This window comes from Dromaius novaehollandiae, chromosome 3 (genome assembly GCF_036370855.1).
Source record: "Dromaius novaehollandiae isolate bDroNov1 chromosome 3, bDroNov1.hap1, whole genome shotgun sequence".
NCBI lineage: Eukaryota > Metazoa > Chordata > Aves > Casuariiformes > Dromaiidae > Dromaius > Dromaius novaehollandiae.
Genome location: NC_088100.1, coordinates 12,116,048 through 12,139,826, shown reverse-complemented (window position 1 = coordinate 12,139,826; position 23,779 = coordinate 12,116,048). Strand labels below are relative to the sequence as shown.

Below are 23,779 nucleotides of genomic sequence, written 5' to 3'. Positions count from 1 at the left end.
TAATGGTGATCATGAGAAAGGATTCTCCTACCAGCTTTCCTGACCCAAAGAAACAAGCAGAGATCAGAAAAGCAAAACTCCTGAAGGTATGTATCTAAATCCACTGTAGTGTTAAGATACTGCATTAAACAAGGTGTTGCATCCATTCATCATTTCACAGTTCTGGTTTTGACCTGAGATGCAGCCTAGTCATGGCTCAGTACCCAAGCCAGAAGCCTGAGTTCTCAAGAGCAATGATTAGGCAAGGCATAGCAGTGTGACAATATGGCTATACTGGTTATGTGATAATTACTTCATGGATCTCCACACCATGATCTGTTTTGTGGATTAAGCAGGTAGACCTACTGCTGCCACAGATCAAACTTGATTTCTTTCTTTTTTTAAGGCCTGAAAAACAAACAAACTCTAAATATCATTATCTCCATCTTACCGTTAAGATAGCAGCTGAAATCCAGTGAATAAATAAATAAGTAACAACATGCAGGATTGAAAATCTCAATGAGCACCCACAGCTCTACTTGACTTTGCATCTGTCCCAAGTTGGAGAGACACCTAAAGTTAGTACACCCAAATCTGCTACGTTGTGAGTTCCCAGGAGTTTTGTAGCTGAACCTCATTTATTTATATATCCATTGTTTCCACTTTCCCCTTCTTGTCTTTTTTTTTTTTGTTCTTTTTAATATCACTGGTCTTCCAGAACATATTTATACCTTACTGGAGAGGCCTGTGTCATAGGAGCTATTTCTTGGGTTGCACTTTTCCTATGCATGTCGGTTAGTATGTCTTGGGAGACACAAAAATATGCATTGTACAGTAAGTATTTCCAACTACAGTAGCTAAATGAATGCAATCAGTGAAGCTTTTTCACCCAAAAGTCAGAATCCTGTGCCACACATACTAGTCTTAACATGTCTTCCTCTTCGGGGATGAAAGATCCTCTGAAGACCTAAACTGTCAGTAGGGGCTGTGGAAATGGATCTGTCATGTGAGGTAGAAATGCACATACCTTCTTCTAGAAAAAAATGTAAGTAGGCACATTTGTCTACCATGGATAACCACATGGTAACTTGCTTTGCATAAGGGCAACTGCCTGAGGCACCTAGGAAGTACAGACAAAGACTCTTAAGAAGGTTTCGCCTATACCCTGTCTTCATTACAATAAAACTCATTGTTCAGGAGTATTAATGATAAACTATTCTGGCAAATCCCCTCACATATACTTTGAGACTGAGGCTAACAAGCTGCTGATTTTTACAAGGAGATTTTCTCTTTACTCAGCATGTATGAGCATTAGCCCTTGTCTATGCATAACAAGTTTTCCTGGTATAGATTAAATGGTAGAAATATACCACCAAGCCTTCTTAAAGAATAAGTGTTTAATAGCATAGCTGAGTTTTCCTGCTCAGATTAAGTTCTTAAAGAAAAATGAAAAGTTTGTCAGTATAACTGCATCTGAGAGGCAAAAAAGGCCCATCCCTGTATCTGACTGTTGTCACCTTTAAGCACAGACAAGACCTGTTTGTAAAAACAGAAGGGCCAATAATTAGTGAATATTTCTGTTCTCAGTTATGTCGATGTAAAGTCTGAGCACTTAGACTCAGTACTGATATCTACAGCTGAGTCACATGTTTTCTTCTGCTTATTATTATTGAAGAGGTGAAATAGAGCTGGAAAATGCTCTAATCATTCGTTAATGTGTTTCCTTAATATGTTTTAGGCCTCTTAGATTTTAGACTCAGTTTGACTTCAAAGGATCCAGACTTGGACCACGCTCATGTTATTTTGTCAAAAAAAACTGTAGGTAGAGTCAGAACAGAAAGATGTGCATGTGTGCATGTGTGTATGTGTGTTTTTGGAGATGTTTCCCCAGTTCAGATCTTTATACATCTTGTACAGTTAGGTAGATTAAAAGCTGTGAAAAATGAAGATCCTCCAGAAATAGTGATTATAGATTAAAACATGTTAAGAATAGTATTCATATAAGCACTTACAATAGATCAGTTTGAAATCTTTCTACAAAACCAGGATCTAATCTGTAACAGAATTGCTTCTGTGTGTGGTAAGATGTTGAAAGTTCCAGATGACATCTGCACTAGTAAACTAAACAGTGCCAAGCCCTCTATACTGGTCAAGCGGCACAGTTTGGCCACGTCGGTAAAATTAAGGTCCTAGCCTTCAACGGTAACTCTGTCCAGATTACCTCCTGGCAAGGGCCCCCATCCATCCTAACTCCTGCATATCATCTGGGAATGCTTGGATGCTTGTTGGAGTGGGTCAAAGCCATACCAAGGACTATGCTAACAATTTAATAGTACAGGGTTGAGTTTCACTGCCTGGGAATGTTTCCAGGTACTCTTTAACTGTTGTAGAGACAGTTTCAGAGCTCCAGAAGCTGAGATTCAGATGATACCTGGCTAAACCTTCTCCCATATTTCCTTTTCTAGTGTGGTTTCTTTTCTACTACAGAATAAAAAAAAAAAAAAAAGGCCAGGGGGAGAAGAGAGTTTTAGTGATGGATATAGGTACTTTGACACCATTCTTAGATGGACATCGAAACTGAAGGAATTCTGCGATTTTTCACAGGTTCATGTTAGCACCTGTGAATTCTGTTTTCTCCAGAGGGAGGGTAGGTGAATAATAGAACAATGTTATACAGTAGACTATTTTTTCAAGAAATTTAGTATTTTTAAAGCCTTGAGATCATATAAATGAAACAATGAATGTTTTCACCTGCATTTTTTATTGCATTAACAAAATTGTATACAATTGGCTGAAATTTATAACAGTATACAGGTATATATACATGTATATATTTTTACAAGTATTCCTTTCTTGCTTTAGATACTAGCAGCAGTGCTCATTTCCTTTATTATTCATCAGAAATCTAAAGTGTTCTAGGATTATACTGAGAAGGTTTGTTGTCATCATCATTGCTGTTGTTTTTGTTGTTGTATTTCAGCTCAAAACATTAGGAATGTTTTTTCCCTTTGGTTTTGTAGCTTCCTCCTACTCTGCTTTCATAGGAAAATCAAAGCAGAACACAATTCCAATGTTAGTTATTTAAAAATAACTGGCATATTCTTAAATGACTGGTAGTGTGATTCTGAGAGGAGAAAGAGGGAATGCAAAGTGACCTGTTCAAGACAGGAGAGGACTCTTTAGCCACGAGGCTGAGTGTAATGGAAAAAGCCTACTTCCACATTATAGAAGTCTCTCAGCTTTTAAAACAGGGTGGCTGTGGCCAAACCACTTACTAGGAATGAAGCCTGGTACTTGCTGACTCCTTGCTTGGGAACTGTTCAGGGATGAGAGACATGCTAGACAACCCAATCCAAAATGTTCTTATCCTATCAATGATAAAATATATAAAAAAAAACAGAGCTCTTGTCAAGAGTCAGGAAGACAAGCCTGATCTTTGTGACCAATATGAAGTGTCATCCAACATTTCTTGTATACTAACATGATTTATTTCTATTTCTAAAATAAATCTTCTTATTTTATTGTATGAAAATGCCTGAAAAGCAGATAAAATCAAGTTAAGAAGACAGGAACTTTACCTGCTTGATCAGCACCTCTACAGATGATGCTGTCAACTTTTATTGGACTACATTGTCCACAGCTGATAAAAAAAAAAAAGCGAAAGGCCTCAGTGATGAGCTAGACCTCCTTCTGCATTGAACTATCTGCCTGAGCCATGTTAAGCCTTAGAACTGTTTACCATAGCTGAATCTACAGTATGCTAAGCAGTAAGATGCTGGCACAGTGTTCACAGTCTGGTATGAACACTAGGAAGCCGTAGCAATGTTGGTCAGTTCTTCATAACTTCATTTCCCAAATGTTCATAATTAAACAGTTTTTATTTAAGTAATCAGCATGAAATCCTTAGCTTTGTTTTTGCAACCGGTATTGTGTTTATGGAGCCAAATATTGAAAACTTTGATACTGAATACCTTGTATGTGTTAATTTTGGCAACCTCTAAAGATTCTGTAGATGCCTTGCTATGTTACCACCACCCACTCTTCAACCCCCCTGGCCATCAGTCACTCCAAACCACTGAGACATGTTTCTCTTTTAATACTTTCTTACAGTATTTCTCATGAAAATCACAGGGAATCGTGTGTGATTTCAGCAGAGTGAAACTTGATCTCAAAGTGTCTGTAGGACCAGAAGTTTTTAAAGAAAACATTTCTTAAATCTTGTGTTCACTGCTGCTTCAGCAGGCCAATTAGACTTGATGGGAATTCTAGAAAGCTGTCGCCAGGCATTGCGGCAGGAATAGCAAACAAGGCCCAAAGCAAATAAACGAATGGGTAAAGTGTGGCCATCCTCAGAACCTCCTAGCTGATGACCTTCTCGTCTTTGCAAAGGGATGGTGGAGGTACTGGATGAAGGGACTCCAGGTTAATTAGGTTTGACATTAGTTAACAGCAGCAATTACTAGAGAGTAATTAATCAGGGAAAGTCTCCAAACAGAAGGAGAATAAATAAACGGGCAGTAACATTCTGATCCATTTACCCCCTTAGATAAGGACGTGCCCCAGGTGTCAGGCTGAGGTGGGACTAATCTGTCTTGCTCAGTTTCTCCCTGAAACTTGGGTGACTCTTCACACATCCATCTTCCTTCATGTGGGGACAAACAAGCATTTGCAAAGCCATTAACGGCACAGTTCCTATAAAAAGTCAGGACAAAAAAACATTAAAATTCCTCTGATCGCCCCACCTCTTTGGTCAACCCCATTTTTCTTAGGAGCTCTTCAGCAAAGCTTTAATAATGCAAACAAAATTACCTTTCTTTTTTCATTAAGCTAGAATCATTTCCATATTGCAGCAATGGTGGTTTCTGGGTCCACAGCCAGAAGTTTTTCATAGCAGCTGATAACAAAGAACTTCAACTACCTCATCTGCAAATAGCAAATTCCCTGGTTTTTTTCTTTTCATGCTGGCCAATGGGAGTAAGTTATGTGGCATGGTCCTGAAAACCTGCAGAGAGCACCATCAACTAATTTAGCAATCAGCTATGGTTTTGCCACAAGCATTGAGTACAGTTACATTGCCCTGGGGGCAGACTGCTAGACTGTGACTCAGTTGTAATGCAGTCCCTGGTCCCCCTGCACTAATCTGCACTAGTCCTGCACCTGGCACAAGTTATTTCCACTCCCATGTGCCAGCTCATGTTGGCTGGTGCAGCGCGGGGAACAGATCCAGAGCTCTGAGTGATCCCACCTACACGGACCAGGATTAATACTACAGAGGGTGCTCTCTCTGCACACGAACAGCTAATAGATATGAATACTCCTTGCAAGAGAGCTACTCCTTTCTGCTGCGGTTGGGCATGAACTGAATTCCAGTCCTATCCATCCAATTTATAAGGGCATTTTTGCCCGCAGTGTATTGCAGAATGTCAAAGGGTTGAAGAGTGAAGAACAAAGCATGTACAATATTAAAGACATAATCTTCATAGAAAGACATATTCTGTTCAGTTACTTTACTCAAAAAGTCAGACTTTCTCCTGGTAAAATATTTATAATGATGTTGGGATTGTTTCCATGCAGATGTCTACATCTTTCCCATAAAAAATCCCTGAAATATAAAAACCGAACAAAAATGCTGCTATATTAGTCTAATATTATGGGCTATACAGCTTTGATGAAAATCTGTACAGACCATATCCTTTTCAATGTAGATAGGTTTAAATAACTCTAATGCAATACCCCCTCTTAAATAACTACAGAAAATCACAATTAAATAAATACCACTTGATAGTTTAGCTTTTGCTTAACTGCCAACATGTTTGTGGGGAAGAAGCAAGTAAAACTTTAATTATAAAAGGATAGTTGTTTCCAAATATTTTACTGAAAGAAGGTAAATTTATAAAACTTTACAGAAGTAGCTAAAGCTACTATGGAAAGGAAGAAAGGAAGAGAGAACTTAGCCAAAAATAAACATAGAAGACTAAGTTATGAAAATGAAGGCTAATACATCTAAATCACTGCACTGTGATTTCCAATTAGCTTTGGAGCATACTTTATACCACCAAATTAAAAATAAGCAATGCACACTTGTGGAAAATGAGAACATAATGCATAGAAAGTCTGTTGGTGAAACCCTGGCTCCACTGAAGCCAAAGGCAAAATTCCCATTCACTTAAGTGATGATGGGAGTTTTTCTCTACACATGCAAACTCCCATTGTCACTGAGAAGCAGGCCTGAACCCCCTATTAATCTTTCATATTTTCCTTGTAGAATATTTTTCACAATCAGAAACATATATTGTATGGTGAATATAGTAATTTAGACAATGAATATCAAAACAGGATGCAAGACATGAAGATTCGTTCAACAGCAGACTAGCATACACTAAGTTTGTGTAACCTAGCAAGGTATTTTCAAAATACTAGATGGAACTCCTGCCAAGGACTGCAGGAGAGCAATGCAAGGTTTACTCACGTCTTGAACAAGTACAGGATTTGCTCTGTAAGCTGACACACCTTTATTCCCCGGCAGATGGGAAAGACAGGACATGCTAAACTGAAGGTGGGGACAAGATAGTTGCAGCATCTAATGCAGACTAAGACACTATTCAAATTATTTAGGAATTGATGTTCTCTGTATCACTGGAAGGAAAGGGGAAACTCAGAGTGTTTAAGGTAGATGTTTCAGGTTACTTAATTGACTGCATCTGTGACTATGGGCAAGTCACTTAACTTTTCTGTGCCTAAATTTCTCACTTCTAAAATGGGCCAATAACATTCCTTACCTAATGAGGAATTCAGGTAATTATAAATACAACAAAAAAGGTTTTCAGGAACTGCAATAATAACAACCATAAAAATAGACTAGATGCTGGCTTATTGCAGATGCAAAGAGGCATCGTTGGGCTCTGTACACATTGGTGGGAATGTGGGGGAGTGCAATGCAGTGACAGTCCTGCTGTTTTTCAGAGCAGATCCCTGCATTTACACAGAGCTGCACTGAGAGAAAAAGCACTCAAAGAACTTCAAAGAGGCTTGGTCACAGCAAGGCATGAACATGGCTGTCCTCCTTTTGTATTCCTGTCAATATATCAGCAGGATGCTGCGTTGCACAGAGAGATTTTACTGACTTCCATTTCCACCAGCACACGCATATCTGCACCACCCTCCGTTGCAAATTTTGACATGCTCTTCAGTTTAAGGAATGAGTGATCAGAGTTTTTAGGTATAAAGAGCATTGTGAAACAGAGGACTTGGAAAATTCTTCAGGATACCTTTAAATATTGTAGAGTACAGATTTTTTTTCTATTTTTAAGTGCACTGTAATAGAAGAAAAATGATCTTTCCTTTTCTTACAGGAGTGCAAGTTGACACTAGATGCAAACACAAAGCTTGGTTTGTTGTTATTTAAACTTCTTTAATCCTGACTACTCAGGCTTGTGGAGAAGGGAGGCATAGTTGGAGAGAAGCCATATTTTTTCAAATTGATTAAAAACACCTTCTGAACAGTAAATAACTTTAGGGGGCTGACCTCTGAATCAAATGATACTCCAGAGTTCTGCAGTATAAAATAAGATTCTTTTTCCCAGCATTTTTGAAGGCTGGCTTGTCAAGCATTCTTCTTGACAAGCTTCCGGATTAAAGATCTGTTATTTGCTTCTTGTCAAACAAGTATGCTTCCAGTAGACTTTATAGGTCAAAAATATTCAAGAGAAACCAGCATATCTTTGCTCAGTGTGTGGGTAACTTTAGTGCTGTTTGATCACATATAGATAGCCCTGGAGAAATTGCTGGCATTGTTTCATGTCATCTGATAAAACAGCACAATAAATTTTCCTGCAAGTTGGCAGCAGGAAGAGCTGCTGCAGGTCAGGTCTGAGGTGACTGGTGCTTTTACAAGGGCTGAAGGAGACACTCAAATGTAGTCAAGCTGCAGGAGTTGTAGTCAGCAGAGACAGCATAAAGCCAAAGGATTTGGCCCCAGCTTGTTATTTCTGAAGGACTGACTTCAAAACCTGTAGTTGAAATGGGTTTGTATTTTTCTTGATCTGGCTCCGCAAATGGTGCCATCCACATTCAATCCACAACACCTGTCAATGATCATTAAAAAGAAAAAAAAAAAAACTCAGAAAAGCTCAGAAAAGTAGACAGGAAAGCAAGAAAGTGACATATATGAACAATGGAAAGGTATTTGATATGCAGACACACGAGTTTACACTATGAAAGGAGCTCGCTCTACAGGGATCGCAATTGCTTGAAAGGCTTGGCTGCCTAAATGAGGACCTTGCAAATGAAAAATATTGTTATTTTCACAAATGTCCCTGGGCTGCAAGTGTTTACCTACTGTTAACCCAGCTGTCTACCCAGGTCTGCTTTCTCCTCCTTTTTTTCAGCTGCATGTAAACTGATATAAAAGTTCTCAGAGGAAGATTTTGATGTTATTTCCCCTCAGTCCTAATCACTTTTCTATCACCCTTTTTCCTCAGTGTCTGAGTGGCCAATATAGCTCAGCTCATCTCCAGCAAAAAGTCTGCTGAAGCCTTTTTATTTCCCTGGAGATATCCCTTTAACAAACATCCTCCATCACCAAACCTATGGCAAAGGAATGAGGGATCTTTCATGCTTTTTATGAATTTCTGAATCTCCAAATTGTAAATAAAAGCATCAGCTAGCACTGAGACCTATTCTATCTATATCTATCTCAGATATAGATGAAACACTAGAACCACAAATATCTTCCATGGGTTACCAGGTTCCATTGCAGTTTACAAAGAAAATACAAACATCATTAAAGCAAAGCATTTTCTTCCAAACTGTTTATTCAAGCTCCCAAGAGCTCATCGCAGAGACTCTAAATTTCAAAGTCAAAGCATATGAATTCTGGCCTAAGCACCTGCATGCTGCAATAAATCCATTGCTTCTTGTAAGAAATACTACTTCATAGAAATTAGAGAGTTTATTTGGCCTTTTAAATGGGACTTATTAATGCTTTTATAAGTATTATGTCCTCTAAATAGGATACAATGCTTATTAAAAGTCAGGCAGAAACATAAATTTTATATCAGCTTTTGTCTGTAAGGCATGAAGCAAAAATGAATCATTAAGTCCTGAATGCTTAGGGCTAATTCATCATGTTATATCAGTCCTCCATGCCTTGTAGTAAAAGACAGCCTTTACAGAGAAAAAATAGCTAAAAAGGAATTGCACCTGTAATTATTACAAACTTAGATTGAATAACGTATCTCCTCTTCCCAGCAAAAGAGAATACATAAGCCCAAGCAAATGTGATGAATCTTGGAGTGCAACACTACAGAAAACAGGGGAAAGTTATGCCATCCTTGTACTTGCCCCCATGATGTGGATACTGGACCTCTTCAGTCCTTGGCATAGACAAGGGCTTCTCTAAAGTTATCATCAGCATCTTCTTGCATAGGCAGCTAGAGCACTCAGAACAGACACACTGAAAAATGTTTAAACTGCACTGGCTAACTTTGCATTGAAGTAAATTTCCAGCAGAGCAGAAATACCAGCGACGGAAAAGAACATTTTATACTACCATAGTCATTTTTTATGAACAGGTGGCCATTCAGGAAGGTCTGAACAACTGTAATGGCCCCCTGTTATTGTGTCCAGTGTGACACAGGCTTTGCATCTGACCACTTAATGCAAAAGTCCAGAATCCTTTAAGTTGAGGTATATGGACACTAGATAAGTCCACTATGCAAGAAGAGTCTTCAGATAGTTCTTTACACCAACACTTCATTCTGCAATGCTAATGTGAGGCAACTCTAATTTGAATGTGGAGAAAATAATAATTTTCATACCTAGAATTAGAGGGTGTTCATGTCTATTTCCATTTTTTTTGTTATCTACAAGGCCTGCTAACTACAAGCAAACAAATTATTTATTAAGAGGAGTTTATTCAGTGGATTTGTTCACTTTTCTGTTCTCAACCTGTGAGTGGATCAATTACTTAAAAAAAAAAGAATCTGACTTTTTCTATAGCTAGTTTTAAAGACTAGAGGTTATTTGTGTAACCTTTGGGAAACCTGCACATTCAGGATGATCAATCTGTTCTTTGGTGACCCTGTGGCAAGGCGTTAGCCCAAGGTCTGGGGAGGACCAGGAGGGCTGCCAAAAGCAGACACGTTTTCGATGGGCTGTGGGAAGCATCCAGATGGGCAGCCTTGCTTCTGAGGAACTGACATGCTACAGTTTCCATCTGTACCTTAGTATTATTTTACTACTATTAACCGCTAGGAAAAGAGGGTTGGATTTTGGGGGGATTCACTTCAATATTTGGTTCAGCTCAGTTTTCATATTTCTTGAAGGAACCAGTCCCACAGTCTAAAAGATTTTTTTAGGAACCTGTTGGAATAATAGATTTTGTCTACATATCCTTGAAAGTCTGTATTTTAAACTTTATTTGCTCAAAGGCTTTTCTAGATGACCCAGGTTGACTACACAGGTGATGCTCAACTTCTAACTGATACATAGGCTCAAACTATGCCATATTAAGACAACAAAACTGCCTGTCTCTAAGTTGGACAAAGTTTAACCTGTATAAAAATACTTATGCTGAAATGCTTTCTATAAATATAAGAGCTTTTCTATCGTAAAACTGAGATAATTTTGGTAATGAATAGCTTTGCTATTTTAAGAATACTGCAGAAAAACTGCTTGCATCACTATCTAACTTCACCATTCCTTAAGTATCAATAACATGGACATTGTAAACAAAGCTGGCCAGGAACTGGATCTACTCTTTCACAAATTAAAAAAAAAATCTATAATACAAAATATATTAATAAATAAATGGCAGTTAAAAAAAATAAATCATTCTATTTGGAAAACAGCAAAATGATTAGCCTGGATCTTATCACAATAATTCTGTATTTTTCCTTTAAAAATAATTTCACTAAAAGCCATGTCCTTCTGTAAAACATGTTGATTTCAGTGAATCAGCAATTTTCCATAGGAAAAACATTCTGTGGGAAAATTTCCAAGAAGCTCTAGCTGTGAACATTATGGATTTTGAGGTACTTAGACACAATAGCCAGGAGTGTGTGAGATTATACATATATACCTAAGTAATATACAACTTACTTGTATTTCTTTAACCAGGACTTTGAGGTGAAAGAAGTATTTTGTTCGTTTTTTTCAATAGAATATTAGCTGAATTCATGTAAGGTATGCCCTTTTTGTTAACTACCAATATTTTTACAGACATCACTTTTTTAATAAAAGGTATGGGCACATTTCAGGAACCCTCAGGCTACTGTATATTTATAAAAGTGTTAGCAAAATATTTGTTCACATTTTCTGCTTTATGAGTTTGAGAATCATCTGTTCTCACAGACACACACAAACACACACAATCACGAGTTTGATAGCAAATCTCTGACAGCAAACAAATAATGAGCATTGTTGGGAAAACGCACTGAGATTTACTTAGGCAAAGTGTTATGTGAAAGCTAGTCAGTATTATAATGATGGTGGTCAAAATAAATATTTCACAAGGAAAGTAAATGGATTGATATGTACTGGCATGAAACATTTTTCGGTAATGACAAACTTTTTTTAAAAATAGCATCTTTATAGGAAAAAAAAAAAAGAAGCAATACATTCAGTATTTTTTTCCTGCAAATAGATCAACTTGCTGCAACAAGCACCACCATGTTCATTTTTCAAAAGCCACTGCATGCACTGCACAGAGCAGCCAACAACTTTTGATCCCTACCAAATTGGAAGTACCTGGACTTAGCTCCCTCCCACATCTCCAGTCCCACAAGCTTTGCGGTGTCTTTATTTTCTCCCATTTTGTAAATCCTTTAAACATAAAAATATAAATGAGAAAACAAGTCTAAAGATGTGAGAACACCATTGGGGGGAGGGGAGGGGTTTTAACAAGTTTTTGAGCCAGACACATGTTGCCACATGTTTCACATTACAGACCAGTGTATTAAGAGTAGACCACCACAACACACAGGTGGAAGTGTGAGTCTGAGAGCCATTGAAGTTTGAATACTGAGAATTTTCCCAGTGTATCACAATTACAGAAACATCTGTGCTAAATAACTTTGTGCTGATCTGCTGTGAAAATTTAGTGTTCAACAGCCCTCAACATTTCTAATTTCTTACTTGTTGTGGGGTGGTCTTGTGTAACATATTGTGGTCACTGGTTTCAGAGCCATGAAACGGTTTCTTTTTCACACCTTCATTTTGTGTGTGTGTGTGTTTATCAGTTCAGAACTCTTTATGTTTTCATATATAACTCTTTATATTTTCATATATAACTTTTAAAAGAAAGTGGAAATTAATTCTGAAGAGCCACAGCTTTAAAAATCTATGTGAGGCACAGATCCTGTGCTGGTTTGAAGAGACAGAGCAATGCATGTTTACACCAGCTGAAAATAACAACTTCAGGATTGGAAGCCAAAACATAGTTCTGAACTGATCAAGGACTGACTGAGGGAGTGAATGTGTGACAAAGACCAAAACTAACAGGTTATAAAATGATAATAGTCCAGAAGTTGTAAAATATCATGAAGTGACCTCTATTTTATAACAATGAGTAAATCAAAGGTGTTTAAAAGTGATGGCTCTCACTCCCACCCAGGAGTAGCATGCCAACCAGGTTATTTTTAGCTATATAATAAATAGCACTAGCAGGACATCTCAGACTTCAAGAGCAGGTTCCACCTGGAATGAGGCAGAAACAAGAAGAAAGTTTCTCTGAGACTCAACATTGACAGAACCTGCTCTTAGGATGTTGGAGAGTCACCTCTCCCACCCCAGGAACACTTCCAGTAAAAGGTATAGCCTAGCCCTGTTTTCATGGTCATTAAAAAAAGACCATTTAATAAACTGCTGAATTTGAGCAACAGATTCGTTAGGTCCTATCTGAATACTGTCAGTGATGGTGAAATTGGTTCTGGATTTGTCTCGCTAGCCTTAAGTGGTTTAAGAGCTAGGTGCCTAGAGTGAACAGTCAATGAAGATCTCTCCAAACCTGCTGAAATGAGAAAAGTACCTCCAGAGGACAGTTTGTCCCATCTCATAATCATCATCTAAGAGGCAGGATATATCACCATTCAGAAGGACTTGTCCTTCTCCACTGACTACAGGATGAATCTCAGTAACCAGTTTAAACAAGATGCCTAACTTCTGAAAGGTTAAAGTCGAGGCTAAAGGATTTCATCCTCAATAATTTTGATGGGTCAGAATTCATAGCAGTGACAGGTTTCTATGAGGCCCTGCTCCAGCTGTGCTTCAAAACAAATCTCCTCATCATTAGTGTGCTAGTCTTTTACTGACAGGTGATTCGTAAAACCTACAATCTATGTTAAGGATTAGCTCTGCCCTTTTCCTTCTGACATTCGCTACAATTTCACTCAATGATTTAAGCACAAAAAGAGGAACAGCTTTTCTAGCATAAGTGATGCTGAGAGTATATCTGGGGCAAGATCAAACCATTAGGCTTGCTTGGTTACATTCCTTTCAAAAGGGGGATCTGCTTATTTACATTGTATGTGCAATTATATATTCAGTCAAATCCACTCCAGATGTCAATAAATGTCCAGATGTTGAATAAAGCAGAAAAAAAGTAGCAGAAGTGGAAAATTCTTTGGGTGGTGGGTGAATAAAATGCTTTCTAACCTTACATAATGAACTGTCAGCCAAAAGAAAGCTGAGATTTCAGGTAGATCTTGGGTCAAAAGTAGCATTTTGGATTAAGATAGCTACCAAGCCAAAATTACAATAATTTATATCAATTAGTTAAAAAAAAAAATCACAGAATCACAGAATGGTTGAGGTTGGAAGGGACCTCTGAAGATCATCTGGTTCAACTCCCTCTGCTCAAGCATGCTCACGTAGGGCACATTGCCCAGGACAGCTGGCTTTTGAATATCTCCAAGCATGGAGACTCCACAGCCTCTCTGGGCAACCTGCTCCAGTGCTCAGTCACCCTCACAGTAAAGAAGTTTTTCCTCATGTTCAGTCAGCACTTTCTGTGTTGCACTTTGTGCCCATTGCCTCTCGCTCTACCACTGGGCACCACTGAGAAGAGTCTGGACCTCTATGCCCTCCCTTCAGATACTTTTACACATTGGTAAGATCCCTCCTCAGCCTTCTCTTCTCCAGGTTAAACAGTCCCAGCTCTCTCAGCCTTTCTGCATATGAGAGACACTCCAGTCCCTTCATCATCTTTGTAGACCTCTGCTGGACTCTCTCCAGCAGGTCCACATCTCTCTTGTATTGGGGAACCCAGAACTGGACACAGCACTCCGGAGGTGGCCTCACCAGGGCTGAGTAGATGGGGAGAATCACCTCCCTCAGCCTGCTGGCAATGCTCTTCCTAATGCAACCTAGGATACCATTGGCCTTCTTGGCCACAAGGGCACATTGCTGGCTCATGGTCAACTTGTTGTCCACCAGGACTCTCAGATCTTTCTTTGCAGAGCTGCTTTCCAGCAGGTCAGCCCCCAGCCTGTACTGGTGCATGGGGTTATTCCTCCCCAGGTGCAGGACTCAGCGCCTCCTTTTGTTGAACTTCCTGAGGTTCCTCTCTACCCATCTCTCCAGCCTGTCAAAGTCCCTCTGAATGGCAGCACAGCCCTCTGTGGTATCAGTCACTCCTCCCAGTTTGGTATCCTCAGCAAACCTGCTGGGGGTGTCCTCTGTCCCTTCATCCAGGTCCTTGATGAATAAGTTGAACAAGATTGGACCCAGTATTGACCGCTGGGGTACAGTGCTAGTTACTGGCCTCCATCTAGACTCTGCACCACTGATCACAACTAAGCTCTGCCATTCAGCCAGTTCTCAATCCATCTCACTGGCTGCTCATCTAGCCTGCACTAGCCTCAGTGAAGTCAAGGTAGATAACATCCATTGCTCTCCCCTCATCTATCCAGCCAATCATGCCACCTTGGAAGGCTGTCAGATTGGTTAAGCATGATTTTCCCTTGGTGAATCCATGCTGACTACTCCTGACCACCTTCTTATCTTCCACGTGCTTAGAGATGGCAGCCAGGATGAGCTGTTCCATCACCTTTCCAGGGACGGAGTGAGGCTGACTGGCCTGTAGTTCCCTGGGACGTCCTCCTTGCCCTTTCTGAAGACTGGAATAACACTGGCTTTCTTTCAGTCCTCAGGCACCTCTCCTAATCACCATGTCCTTTCAAGGATGATTGAGAGTGGCCTAGCAATGACATCAGCCAGCTCTCTCAGCAAGCATGGGTGCATCTCATCAGGGCCCATGGACTTGTGGATGTCAGGTTTGCTTAAGTGATCTCTAACTCAATCCTCCTTGACCAAGGGAAAGTCTTCCTTTCTCCAGACTTCCTCCCTGGTCTCCAGGGTCCGGGATTCCTGAGGGCTGGTCTTAGCAGTAAAGACTGAAGCAAAGAAGGCATTCAGTATCTCTGCCTTCTCTGTATCCTTCATCACCAGGGCCCCTACTCCATTCAGCAGTGGTCCCACATTTTCCCTAGTCTTCCTTTTGTTGCTGATGTATTTAAAGAAGCCCTGCTTGCCGTCCTTGACATCCTTGCCAGATTTAACTCCAAATGGGCCTTGGCCTTCCTCATCGCATCCCTGCATATTCTGACAATGTTTCTATAATGCTCTCAAGTGGTCTGTCCCCACTTCCACCTTTTCTACACTTCCTTCTTCTGTTTAATTTTTGCCAGAGGCTCCTTGTTCATTCATGCAGGTCTCCCGCTCCCCTTGCTCGACTTCTTGCTCATTGGGACGCACTGCTTTTGAGCTTGTAGGAAGTGATCCTTGAACATCAACCAGCATCTTGGACCTCTCTTCCTTCTAGGGCCCTATCCCATGGGATACTTCCAGGGCGGTTCTGGAAGAGGCCAAAGTTAGCTCTCCTGAAGTCCAGGGCTGTGATCCTGCTTTTTGCCCTGCTTCCTACTCAGAGGATCCTGAACTCCACCATCTCATGGTCACTGCAGCCATGGCTGCCCCAACCTTCACATCTCCAACCAGCTCTTCCTTGTTTGTTAGTACAAGGTTCAGCAGCACAATTCTCCTCATTGTATCCTCTATCACCTGTGTCAGAAAGTTATCCTCAGTGTTCTCCAGGAACCTCCTGGATTGTTTGTTCCTTGTTGTGTTGTCCCTCCAGCAGATAAATCTTGTCAGAGATGAGTTTTAGTGAAGTTGTATACTATGAGTGTTAAAGCCTTGCTTATCTTGCGAACTTCGTGAAGGCAAAACTTTTGCTTAACCCACACAAATTTCCAAAATGTTTCTCACTCACTGTACAGATATATCATCTGTTCACTGCATGACAGCTCACAGCTACACACAAGACATCTACTGCAAAACAGAACTCAGTTTCCAAAGGTTCACATTTTGGTCAAAATACAGCCAATATTTACCAGATCACTTCCTCTCAAAAGGAGCTGTTTCCAAGGCCAGATGGACCTGCATGTGAAAATGACCAGTAGTCCCAGTTCTCCTGCTGACATTTTCCCATTTATACTAACAAAGTATTTGTCTCTTTATCCTGCTCCTGAAGCTATTTTAATGAAAGCTGTGCATAAAAGACAGGTTTTTTTAGTTATGCTTTTTATGGGAAAAATAATGGTTTGTGGGATTGTTTTGAGTTTTGTTTTGTTTTGTAGTTTTTTTCATTCTCAAGAATTGCTGGAATATTTTTACATAGATTTTCGTCAAAAATCTTTTTCAGACAGAAACTATGAATACGAACTTTGGGAATGAATAGTGATCAATAAAGAAAACTATGAGAGAATTAAAAAGATGATAGAATGGAAGAGTTATGCAACTTTAATTATTTTTGCCATTGGTCTTCCAGCTATCAGCATCACTAAGTAAAGTAAAAGTAAATTATTAAAGATTAAAAGATATTTAAAAGACAAAAGATTATTAAAGATATAAAAAATTAAAGAAAAGTAAATTATGAATCCTTTTAACATTAATTTGTATTGTTGCTTCACATTATTCTTGTTTGGCTCAATGAAGTAAAAAGTGGATACATAAGAAACAGTGTCTGTGTTTGAAATGTTGGTTATTTCAAAGCAGCCTATTACTAACCCAAGAATATCCACCCAATAGGGAAATTAATTTGATATTTATAGTCATTAGCTTCACAATATCCATTTTGGCTTATATGTATTCTGAAAATGTTCCAGAGGGATTGTTAGGATGTAATATACAAAAGCTGACATAATAATGGATTGAATGAATGACAGTAGGAAAATGCACAAGAGGACAAATGAAGTCTAACTACGCTTTAGGCCTAACACTTCACTGCCTTGCATCCTGCATGCTAATTTATGAGATTAACAGGAACAAAAAAGGAGATGAAATTTGCATTCTGAGATGAAAATTCAGGACAAAGTATAAGAACAACAAAATTGTTTAAGCAAAATGGGAGCAAAAAAACTATTCTTGTGTGTCTTCATAAGTGCAAAAACAAGGAGAGCAAAAAACAAGCTTTCATAGCCAATCCTTGAAAGGATTGTGTGGTTATTTCTTCTATAGTTTCAGGGACAGCAAGCAGTTTGACTTATGAGGGGTGATGTAGGTCTCACTCTCAGTGTTACTAAGGATCAGTGGGTTTGCCACTGTGTAAAGGCCCAGTTTTGCACTGAGGAGAAATACCTGGAGCCCTAGAGAGAGACACTCATGCAACCTTCACTGCCAAAGAACATGGCATGACTCACATCCACATGGCCAAACTCGCCTCCTCCCCACATCAGCACAGCCACATCTAGATTGCTTAGGCAGCTTCCCAGACCTTGCCAGGCATTGTCCAGGGGACTGTTAGTTGGCCTGGGCCAAAACCATGCCAACGACCATGCTAGCAATTTAACAGCAATTGCGTGCAAGTCCATGCCCTGGCCCTGTTTCATTCACCAGCACTGACACAGCCACAGGGAACTGATCTGAGGAGCAGTGGTGGAAGACTTGTGCAGAGAAATCCAATGCTGTGACTGTAAAAGGAACTTTTGTCTGTAAGCTTTTGTTATTCAGCTTAAAGGCCTACTTCCAGGGCAAAGCTGTACATATTTCAATAGGAGATCAAGTCTCACCAAGGGTTGCCTGAGTTCTTACTGTCTAATAAAGAATCAGCAAATTTATGTTGTAGTAAAAACAATTGGGAGTAAAATTCCTTTAAAAATATATTCCATTCATCTGACTACAAAGTGAGTTGCAATAAATACGGTATTGAGAAACACAGCAGCTTAGCAGGGTTTTAAGTAGTCTCTGCATTCTCACTGCTTCCTTACTGCTGCTCCCACATACGCGCACACACACACAGAGTCGCATACTCTTCATCGTGCTGCTTAAAGCAAACAGTGGATATGACGGACAAACATTGTAAGCACAGATGTGTCCATTATAACCAGCATGAACTATGCTCATGAGGAGCGCTGTCACTTCTGAAAATCCAAGTGTCTCCGGCTGCGAAAAAGCAGTGGGGTGTGAGAACAAAAGAAAGAGATGTTGTGATTAAGGCAGGACTAATGGTTCATTAACAATATCCAAGGTCTGGCTCTCCAGCTTAGAAGTTAAGGATTTATTTCAAAATTACCTTTTGGCATCTTTTTTTTTGTTGTTCATTTATTTTCTCTGCCTTTTGAAAAGGATTTTTAGCTTCCTCTCCTGCCCTTTTGTCTGATGGCTCCTAAAATATGAAGCAAATGAAAACATGGATCTAGTTAAAACAACTTTTTTTTTTTCCTTTCTCATCTCTTTTTTCAAATCTCTCTCTGATGTACGAGCCTAAGGAGAGGATGGAGGGGAGAGGCAGCATTCCTTGCTTCAAGGATGGCCCTTCTTGTGTCCAGCTTGGCAAGCTCAGAGCAACCTTCAGAGCAGGTAACAGTACCGGTGCAAGTTCGTCAGGCCTCACTGCACAGCACAGACTTATACAGACCTAGCAGATCAAGTCTGGAAGTAGTTTAACTGCACGTATTCAGGATTTAAAAGTTACTGAGGTCTGCTGAAAGGAAGGGAGGTCGGTTTTACTCTAAAGCCATAGACCCTGTTTAGACAGAGTCCATAACTGTGCTGCCTCAGGCTGAACTGATTCAAGCTGAGATTCAATCTTTAAAGTAAAATCTGACTTCTGAGCAACCACAGTAATCAAGTTGTCCTATAAACTCCTACACTGCACAGTCTATGCCATCATAGCAACTGCACTTGTACCAGTAACCCGGGCTGCACCAGGGCCTGTTCTCTGGCCTAACACCAAGTAGGAGAGTCTCACCATGTCCATACTGTTAAAGTCTCTTCTCCAGCAAAAGAGGGTGGTCCATCTGAACTGCCTATGGGAGGTGATCCTGGCCCCATGCTAATTCCTGAACTGTGCCCAAAATTATTTGGAAAGGTGCTAGCTGAAAAACTGAAGTGGAAAGCACTTTGAAAAAGTGCTAGTACAAACAGGAGCACAACCAAGAGGTCAATGGAAGTGACTTTCCAGTCTACTCAGCACTCATTAGGCCACATCTAGATACTTAGTCCAATTTTAACCCCCTAGTACAAGAAAGACATTGGTAAACTGGAATGAGTTCAGCAGAGGATCACCAGGATGATCTGGGATTGAAGCACTTCAGCTATGAGAAGAGGCTGAGGGAGCTGGGCTGGTTTGGCCTGGAGAAGAGATTTGGGAGGACCTAACATCAGCCTGCTAGTGCCTACAAGGAGGTTATCAAGAAGATGGAGCCAGGATCTCCATGGCAGGCGGATGATAGACATAGGACAGAAATCTTCTTGGTAGAAGAAAAAAATCTTTTCACTTTTAGGACAGTTAGGTTTTGGAACAGGTTGCCCAGAGAGGCTGCACAGTTTCTGTACTCAGAGATTTTTCAAGACCAGACTGGATGAAACCCTGAGCGACCTTTGTCTGACCCCAGAGCTGACCCAGCTGTGAGAAGGAGTTTGGACTAGAGACCTCCTGAGGTCCCTTCTGATCTGGGTTTACCTACAATCCTATGATCTAAAACTTGGATGTATAAGTCACCCTGGGTTCTCAATGGAGAGAAACAGGCGTCTCTAAGGGATTATTCAGCTGACCTAACTCAAACCTCTAACTTGGGATGAGCTGACTTGCCCGTGAAAGTGCCTATTTCAATCCATAAACAGAACCTATGGAAAATAATTTAAACATAGACATCTAACATATAAATAGCTACAATTTGGTGGGAAGCATCTCAGTCTTGTATTCTACCTCCTTTTTTTCCTGCTAAGATTCAAACTTTCCTCTCTAGTGACAGTGTCCTAGGCTGCTCCTGGAGGCCAAAGGACAGTAGTAGGATACCTTGTGCAGATAGCTGTTGTAAGATACATGTCTATGTTAGAAAATAAAATGGGAAGAATGTGCTGGCTAAAGCAGTGGACCATAATTGCCCAAACTCTTTTAACTGTTAGCACCCTTTGTCATAGTTGTAGCTCTTGCCAGATATCACTCTCAGACAGAAAGCTCAGCACAGTTTGGGGACTATTTCCAATAAGCACTGTGGATATCTTATTTGGGATAAGATAGAAAGCCTAGCTGTGTGGGTGCAAGCCATGCTGTGCCAGGCATGTCTCAGACAGCCCTGCTGCCCTAGCCCTAGCTAGTGGGCAGTCTTGAGCAAAACTGGTAGGAGTGTAATCTCTTCACGATCACCAAATTTCAGTTTATAAAACCTGTTTTATTTTCCTAATAACTAAATAACCTCCCTGCGCTAGCTTCATGACTGGAGATTAACACACTCTGGGATCACTGCCCAGTCACTTCTGCCAACACAGGAGCCATTCCAGGAGACATGTTCCTTCAACTCCCTGGTTAGATTTCAGCATATTTCGATTTTCCATTTGTAGATTATAATTTTTTCCAGCCCATGGTCTTCTGGTAACATACTAGGTCTATTGGAAAGTAGAATCAGCAGCAGTTTCCCATGCTAATTCATCTGCCACAGTGGCAGTATCTAAATGTCCACTTGAAATCTCTCTGGATAAATAAATCTTCCCCCATTCTAGTGAATTATGCAGTAGTTTTCTCTTTGCATCATCCTACTTTAAATATTACACTAAGGTTGATTGTTAGAGAAAATCTGTGTAGTAAAACCCTACAGTTTAGTAATCTGCATCAAAAAACTAATCACAAATGTGAATAATACATTGCTTTGAATCTGATCCTTCCCAATTCTTCATGTATTTTCAACCTGAAGTTCCTATGGGAATGCCCACAAGTTATTTTACAACACTCCAGAACAAATTAATTGCAGACACAGGCAGCAAATCTACAAGCACTTCCCAGGCATGACTGGAGGCCACCCTCTCAACTGAGCAGAGCCCTTTAAGCTGTGGAGAAATCACCTCACAGCTTAATGCAAGGAAACCACTAAGTGGTATAATGGATTAGGAAATCTCTAGGCTTGCCTGGACAAGGGGTAGGTGGCTTTCTGAGCAGCCTCCCCCACCAGTCTTCTACTCCAGATGCTTTTTTAACAAATACCGGGGTATACCCCATAATTTTCATGATGTATCAGACATTTTGGGGATTCTCGTGTCATAGAAATCTTGCAGAATTAGGAATTTAGTCATCACCTCAGAGACCATTCACTGCAATAGCAGTAATGATGCTAATTATAACTAAACTGTTCATATCAGAGGTTCCCAAATCATGATATATGGGCCTTTAAACTGTGCTAGCATCCAATTCTGCCTATGTGCAGTATCTTACAAGGACAGTGCAATAAGTGCTTCACTGATCCTGTGAGAAACTGTACCTCTGCAGAGCAAGGAGCTGTGACTTCTTATTCATCATCTTGCATGCAAACAACATTGGCACTTACCCTGAAGCCGCCAGCTGGCACTAATGCCCCATTTTGCAGTCTGTGAGCAGAACTACTACTCTTGGAGCAACACTGGCACAGATGTGTGGTTGCATAAGGTAAGGTGCATGGGATGGGGACAGCGGTGCAAGCTGGTATACCAGATAGGTGTTAGGATCCTGGGGTAGTGTGTCATGCTAGGTGTGTAGAGCTAAATGAAGGAATACATGAAGGCTAGAGGCTTAAAAGGGTTGGAGAGAAAGGTCAGCAAGGCAAGGAGCGTGGAATTGTAGTCCTGGTGTGGGGAAGTTAGAGAGGATATGGAGGTCTGAAACCAGGAGCTGCTCCTATGCTTCTCAAACAAACCCAGTCTGAGAAAACCCTGGTTTATTTAACACCCTTCCTCTGAAGGGATCCCACTGTTGTACACAGACCAGAGCACCAATCATGCCAATGCTCAACTACAAATCTAGGAGTGACCTTGCTGACAGCAGTGGGACTGATTGTATGAGTGACATTAAACATGTGCGTTTCGTTTGGGTGCTACTGTGATATATAATAAATAATAACAAGTATAAAAACAGACCTACCTTTTAGCAGCCATATCTCATCTGTATATGTAGATCCACTGTCATAAACGCTATAAATATAGCTGAAATTATCCAATATGGATTGAATGTAGATATTCCGGGATGCCTATAAAATACATTGAAAAATGTAAATTGATTACATAAGCAGCTTTTTTAATGAATGAGGCCTATAGATTTTATAGTATTTCTCTCTCTAGAATCTTGTAAAATACATGGAAGTCTTAATTATAGCTGAAGATATCTGAACTATTTTGGCCTTTGATTTTATAATACAATATGTAATTCCTGTTGGCATAATAAACCAATAAGTTTAGTATTTGTTATAAATGAGTTTAAATTTATAAGTCTATCAAAATACCTCCTGGTTCCTGTTAATGTTTAGGAAACATTTCAGAAATGTTTCAGGTTTCTGGCTGAAAGAATTGCCCTAGTCTTTTTTGAGCTTCTGTTGGTCCAATGTCTTGAAGTAATCAACAGTTATATGTATTATATGAGTAACATGCATGCAAACATTATGTGTGGAGGTAAGAGAGATCCAGAAGGAACTGAAGCAAAATAGAAACTACCATGTGTGTGTAAGGACTTCCTCCAGTAAGATGTTTGGATGTGAGGGGCCCATCTTGGGCCGGCTGTAAATCACATACTGCTTTGGAAGGTATGAAATGGAAGGGCTGCCTTTCAAACAGCACCTGAAATCCCTGCAGCTCCTGGCCGGGGACATTCACTTTGGTAATGGACAGCCAACTGATGAATTCGTACAGTACCACTGTCACGTGCTTGACTTTGCTGCTTTATACTGAGACCTCAGCTCTTGCTTTTGGGTCATGGTCATATCAGAGCTCCTGCAACATGCGTTTCACTTCTCACCCTGGAGACGATGGATATGTGGATCCCAGCAGAATGTGCCATGAGCCAGGTGCTGTAGCTGAAGATGGTTAAAAAACTGCTCCTTGTCGTTCTTTGGGTTTGCACTCCTTGTCGTAGCTCCTGGTAAATTCTGAAGCTGTGAACAACCAAACTTATCATGGGAAGGATGGTAAAAGGAGCTGAGACTTGATCACTGGTATTATCTAGCTAAATAAGTAAAATTAAGAAGCATACAATTCTACTTTTAGAACTCAAAAATTTAGAGCATGTATTAGCACAGCACAAATTTAGAGCGTGTATTAGAAAACTAGTAAAATCTTCTTTCAAAACACTAAATACCACATAAAGGAGTTATGGATGCTGTATTTAAGTAGATTAGCTAAAGCGTGGCGTAAACCATAGTTTCTTTAAATTCTGTCCCCAAGACAAAACTAAAATGTTCTATAGTTGGTTTTTTTCTTTCTGTTCCTCAACAAAAATAGATTTTAAAATATGATGCATATAAAGTGTTCTACTTTCTAAGTTATGCTGGCTTTTGGCTAG

General features: G+C 40.0%; 1 long non-coding RNA gene across 1 annotated transcript in view; it reads right to left on the bottom strand.

Annotated features, from left to right (window-relative positions):
• Positions 1-2,740: 2,740 nt before the first annotated feature.
• Positions 2,741-23,779, bottom strand: part of LOC135327799 (uncharacterized) — a 48,513-nt gene continuing 27,474 nt past the window's right edge. Inside the window, exons 3-6 of the long non-coding RNA XR_010388175.1 lie at positions 23,237-23,372; positions 22,370-22,475; positions 18,551-18,643; positions 2,741-4,671 (exon numbers count right to left, since the gene is read on the bottom strand). This is a non-coding gene — a long non-coding RNA (uncharacterized LOC135327799). The remainder of the gene's footprint in view (positions 4,672-18,550; positions 18,644-22,369; positions 22,476-23,236; positions 23,373-23,779) is intronic.